This window comes from Formica exsecta, unplaced genomic scaffold (assembly GCF_003651465.1).
Source record: "Formica exsecta isolate Colony F162 unplaced genomic scaffold, ASM365146v1 scaffold469, whole genome shotgun sequence".
NCBI classification, from domain to species: domain Eukaryota; kingdom Metazoa; phylum Arthropoda; class Insecta; order Hymenoptera; family Formicidae; genus Formica; species Formica exsecta.
Genome location: NW_021851926.1, coordinates 42,303 through 48,594, shown reverse-complemented (window position 1 = coordinate 48,594; position 6,292 = coordinate 42,303). Strand labels below are relative to the sequence as shown.

General features: G+C 36.2%; 1 long non-coding RNA gene across 1 annotated transcript in view; it reads left to right on the top strand.

Annotated features, from left to right (window-relative positions):
* The first annotated feature begins 940 nt into the window (after positions 1-940).
* LOC115241103 overlaps positions 941-6,292 on the top strand; it is a 7,150-nt gene continuing 1,798 nt past the window's right edge. The window contains exon 1 of the long non-coding RNA XR_003884866.1: positions 941-1,472. This is a non-coding gene — a long non-coding RNA (uncharacterized LOC115241103). The remainder of the gene's footprint in view (positions 1,473-6,292) is intronic.

Sequence of the window (6,292 nt, the reverse complement as noted above, 5' to 3'; positions counted from 1 at the left end):
ATCACGCAGTCAAAATATCAATGTAATTTGATTGTAATAAAACATATGCGCATAAATTACCGCGCTGGCTCTTGATTGCCTTTTATTTCCTTCGTATGTTAAAAATATATTTTTATATTTTTATATATTCAAATGTCTTATAAAAAGAATTATGTTGATTAAATTATTATATTAATTATATAATCAATATTTTTTTTTTTACAACGTTTGGTGGTCCATAATTTATCCAAAAAGTAAAAAAAACCATGTGCGGTTAGGTAGTGGAGATGGCTAACTGGAAGCTGTAAAGTTAGCCGAACAAATATATTATTTACCAACCAATTTTGTTCAAATTGGTCTTAATTGAAAGACAATCGTTTGGTGGTGATTGGTAGTCTAATTAAAACGTTTAGTAATTAATTATTAGGCTTCTACGATTATATACGGCTCTTAAAAGTTTTAAGAGCAAATGGGAATTGCCCATTTCGTTACTCTCGGTCTTTACATCACTAAAAACAGTATACTTTCCTGCTCCTACAGCCTTGTTACGTGCCGTGTAACAGAGCTCACAGACTACGTTTACACGTCACCCCTAATCGGGTTTAATAACATCCGTAGTTCGAAGGCTGGCCAATCACAGTGATTCCATTTTTCAGAGGAATAGCTGTGATTGGCCAGTTTTACAACTACGGATGTTATTAAACCCGATTAAGGGTGCCGTGTAACAGAGCTCTATGAGATCATCTCCAAACATGTCGCTAAAACCCGTATCAGACTACGCATTGAAGATTGAGATTCAAGATTCAAGATTAAAATTTGACCAATCAGGACAAAGAAATTTTAGTCCCTTTTGTTCTGATTAGTCAAATTCCAATCTTTAATCTTTAATCTTCAACTTTCAATGTGTAGTCTGATACGGGCTTAAGGGTTGTTGTGAAACAACGGCGGACATCTTGAGAGTGTTCGGCCATCTTGAGAGTCTCGCGTCGGTGGTGATTCCGATCGGACGTATCGGCTGATTTACGAGATTTATCTGTTCTGTGCTTTGTGTTCTGTGTTCTAAGCTGTTATTAAAGTTCTTTTCGTTCTTTTAAAAGAGTGTTTATTATTTACTTTGCGGTACGCGAGTGCTGGTTGTCTCACGCGTATTCGAGTAATATCGAAGTCGACACGCGGGCGCAACAATATATATGCACACATGTATTATGCATATATAAAATTCTCAACAAATGGGCGCCTGTTAGCCTTGTTGCGTTACTGTTTTCTGCCACGAGAGGCCAGAAAGCATTTTCAGGACGTATCTCGGCTGTAAAGTGATACATTGAGAACAAGGACAAGGATAGCACACGATTGTCGCTCCTTGTCTGATATTATCTCCCAACAATCGCATCCATGTGCTTAACATATTGGTGTATGCCTTCACGGACGCTACACACATCGGTGCAAGAGAGACAAAGACGACGCAATCATCTTTCCTTGTCACGTGGCTATATGTATTATCGACACTTTATGCACATAGCATAACGGAACCATAATTTGTAGACATAGCGTGTTACCCATTAACAAGGGAACCTTGCGAACCCGAAAATTCTGATTTTGATGAAACTTTACAGACATGTAGGGGGGGGGGGTCAATAGATAAATTTAGAAATTTCCAGTTGCTTCCCAAAAACGGTTCTAAGGGGTGAAAGCACCCCTCATATATAGAGCGGCTTTTGCTTTTCTCGATATATCTCAAAAACTATTCGAGGTATCAAAAAATGTTTTACACAAAAGTTTTATGGTAAAAACAGCTCCATTTAACTACATTAATAAACATCTAAAAAAATTATTTTTTTAAAAGATTTCTAAAAAAATTTTTGTTTTAAATCATTTTTTCAAATTTTTATTAATGTGGTTAAATATAGTTATTTTTATCATGAAACTTTTGTATAAAACATTTTTTGATATCTTGAATAGTTTTCGAAATATATCGAGAAAAGCGAAAAGCCGTTAAACACATAAGGGAGGGGTGATTCCACTCTTCAAAATCACTTTTGGGCGGCAACTGAAAATTTCTTAATTTATATATTTACCCCCTCTACATGTGTGTAAAGTCTCATTAAAATTAAAATTTTCGGGTTCGCGAGGTTCCGTTTAATAGTAAATGACTCTTGCAATTTACAGCTCGATAATAAAGACATAAGATATATATGAAAAATGTCCGATAAAATTATTGCGAGAAGAATTTATTTATTTACTCCCCTACTTATACATAAAATTTCATCATAAGAATATTTCTATTATTATATATCTATCCGTTTCTAAAAAAGGCATGAAACCTCGAACTCGAATATATTGAAGCGTCGAAGCCTTTTTTCCGCGATGCTGATTGGCTGTCTCGCTTGTGCGCTGCGACTTGCTTCATTCGTGTTATTTGCAACTGTCAAATCATGAGAATTTTGACAGTTTGACAATTTGTGAAAGAAAAAGTTAAAGTTAGGAAAGAAAAGTTAAAGAAATTGGAAAATGTCCACAAATAAAAGCGCGCGCGCAGCGCGCGTCTGCGTTGTTCTAGTTTTATATAAAATATAAAATATTTATTTTGTTTTACCATTTATTTGGTTATGTTTTTATATTCATAATAGAAATCTTGATTATTTTGCTCGATTGTACATATTTTTCCATTCCTTAACTTATGAAAGATTACATTATCGAATTTTTTGAATATGGAGAATTATTTAAAAATATTTCTACATTGCCGTGGAACATGACGTGAAAAACCATCGAAATGCAACGATTTAAATCGCGTTTTATATCTCATATTGTATATTTATATCGCCTACATATTATTCATTTATGCATAACTCTAACGCAAAGTAGTCACGTTGCACCGCAACGTGAGAATATTTTGAAGTAATTTTCCTTATTTACAAAATGTTATATAAGGAATATGTAAATAAGATTATAAGACTCTATATAAATCGGAAATATTGCGCGCAGCTTTAGTATAAAGTGTAACCAACAAATTTGTAACGGCAGGGCCGTTACTACGGCCGTTGTATATATGTAGCGATCTAAATATATAACTAGACATACGCATAACCCGCTTATCTTATCCTGCACTACCTATCCCGCTTGCACATACACCGCGCGCACTATCTCACTCGCTCGTACACCGCACGCGCCGTCTCGCTCACTCCAGAAACGCTATCTTTCTCGCGGTCTCCCCACGCAGAACCGACCCCACCGCCGGACCGACAACGCATAGTGGGGCACCGGCCGGGTATATAAGCCCGGCCGGCCGAGACATCGAGACCAGATCCCATCCTGCGATCCAACTCCTGACACCAGCCTGACCAGTACCTACTACCTCTCGGGGCCAAGGTTTCGCTTGGCTCTGCCGAGTTTCACCGGCTCTCTCTACCTTCGGGCTAAGGTTTCGCTTAGCCCTGTCGGGCTTTGCCGGCTTCTAGCACCTGTCCGGGTTGAGGTTTCGTTCAGCTCTACCGGGTTTCGCCGGTTTCCGTTGCCAAGGCAGGCCCCGACGTGACACTCAGCCCTGCCCGCAATACCTAGCCACCTAACCTGACATTAGCTCGTAAGTGCATGTACATACCGTGCTGTAGATATTCGCCGCATGATAGAGATAAGTCCGATAGTTATAACCGCGGTAGTAATAAGCCTGCTAGTCTTAAGCCTGCTAGTAATAAGACCGGTTAGTAATAAGTCCGCTAGCTATAACCGCGCCGTAATAATAAGACCTGATAGTAATAAGCCCGCTAGTAATAACCGCGCCGTAGTACTAAGCCTGCTAGAAATAAGACCTGTTAGTAATAAGTCCGCTAGTTCTAATCGCGCCGTAGTACTAAGCCCGCTAGTCGTAAGCCTGCCCGCTAGTTGTAACCGCGCCATAGTCGCGTGTAAATAAAACCGTTGACGACTGCACGCCGCACCTGTCTTGCGCTTTTCACCGCTTTGCGCTCATTGCTTTGCGTCTCCGCTTTGCGCCCCGCACCTTGCTACCAGCGATACCGCTCCAAGCACGACATCACCCGGCCCTGCACTATCTATCTGCTGTATCTATCTATCTTGCTTTAAATAAACTATCTTTTCGCTTCACTCTGTGTTCTCGTAAGCTTGAGTCTCCCCTCCTCTCGAACCGGGACACCGACGAGCCGATCCGAGCGTCGAGCGAGGTGACCGCGTTACAAATTTAACGATTCATTCAAGTGTAAGATTGTCAGAGTTTTAATTTTCGGAAAAAGTGTCTGTATCTTTAATTTAAGCAAAATGTTACATGTGAATCCTGCGAATGTTCTTAATATATGTTAATTGTTTCATTCCAAATTTTTAAATATTCCACGAACACAAATAAATGATAAAGAAATCGAATTACATGATACTATAAAGGATATTATACAAAATTCAATGGATGACATATCATTTGCAATGCAGACCGATACTACGTTAGAATTTGAGAATTATTAGGACTCAAATTTATCCGAAGCACAATTTGTCGCAGCTGATGAAATAGAAGAACTTGAAGAAAATGATGAAGATGAGGGAGAAGATAGTTGTACATTGAAAGAAAGCGAAATTATAAATAATGACTATAAAAAAAAAAGCTATTGAATTCTGGAAAAGTGAAAAAAGGGTCGTTACGCTTTATTAACAGTACAACATCGCTTTAGAAAGATAAAGTCCTTGTCCGCAGTTGTATCGACGCAGTTGTAATTCTCCCTACAAAAAGGTGGTACTCATAGAGAAAAACTATTACAAATTTCTAAACATGTCTTGAAAAAATTCGAAGACGCTAACGACCAAAACAGAATTATTCATGATTTAGATTTGCGACGATAAGCGCTAGAAGCAAAAGAAGATATTAATCGATTATATTATGCAATAAAAAGGAGGCGGTTCCATTTAAAAAATTGAAGGTGACCTTCACGTGACCTTCAAGCAACTATTCAAGGTCAAATCAATGACACCACCTTATGTGCCCCTCGAAACCATACAACTTTTGTCTGAAACATTTCGTCGAATTTTCTTTATTTTTCGAAATATTTGCCTGGGAATATTATAATGAAACACCCTTTATATATATATTTACATTTTAAGTAAACAATAAACGGATGATTTAAACTTTTTCAGACATTTATCTGCCCGATCTAAGAGAAACAATCAATCCAATATCTGAATTCCCTAGTTGGGATTGTATCAGTAATTGAACTGATAGAAATAATTATATTTTTAATCTTCTACCAGTTGCTCTTTGCAAGCTTTATATACTTCTCATGACTAAAAATCAAATACGAGATGGATGGATATAGCGCGTCGCATAGCGATGAACAAACGAACTATCGACAGAATACTATATTTTTGTAAAGTTTGTAATAAAGTAAAGTTGTAAATTTGCTGTTATGCTGTGCATGGCAAGGTTTGCTCTGTTATTTGCGTGAATTTTGCGTCTTGTTGTGCCAGAGTATACTTTGCTCTTTCCGTAAATGTATTATCATATAGCGTACAATAAGGTTTGCTCTGTTCTTGTCGTAAATTTGCTATTATAGCGTGTATAACAAGATTTGCTACTAATTGACGTAAAGTTTGTGTTATACCGTGAATAGCATCATACGTGTTTTTTTAGGCGTAAAATTTACGGGCAAGCCTTTTTCTATTATTTACAGTATCGTGAGACGAAAAACTTTGCCGTCAATTTGCTTCAAACTTTTTGACAAACCAAAACAAGACATATGTTTGCTACACAATTGTTGTCAAAATTAAAGCACACCTTGTCGCAAAGCTTTGGCAAAACGTGATTTTAACATTCTTGGCTATCTGGGTCTTTGAGGAATATCATGACTGTAAATACTATGAAATATAATAATTGTTCATAAGTAAAAGATTTTTATCTAGAAAATTATAATATTTATTATTAATGTTTGTAATAAATATTCCTATATTTACATCATAGGGAACGCTGTCAAACTATAATGTGGTAACTCTTATGAACAATATCAGTAATCATGGAATTAATACACGTTATTAACCACATATTCACTTGTAACTTTTTTTATTTTGTTTAATTACGATAATTATACACAATCTTTGATGATGTAATCTTTCATAAGTTAAGGAATGGAAAAACATGTTCAATCGCAACATAATAATGATTTCTATTACGAATATAAAAACATAACCAAATAAATGATAAAACAAAATAAATATTTTATATTTTATATAAAATAGATATATAATAATAGAAATATTTTTATGATGAAATTTTATGCATAAGTAAGAGAGTAAATAAATAAATTCTTCCCGCAATAATTTT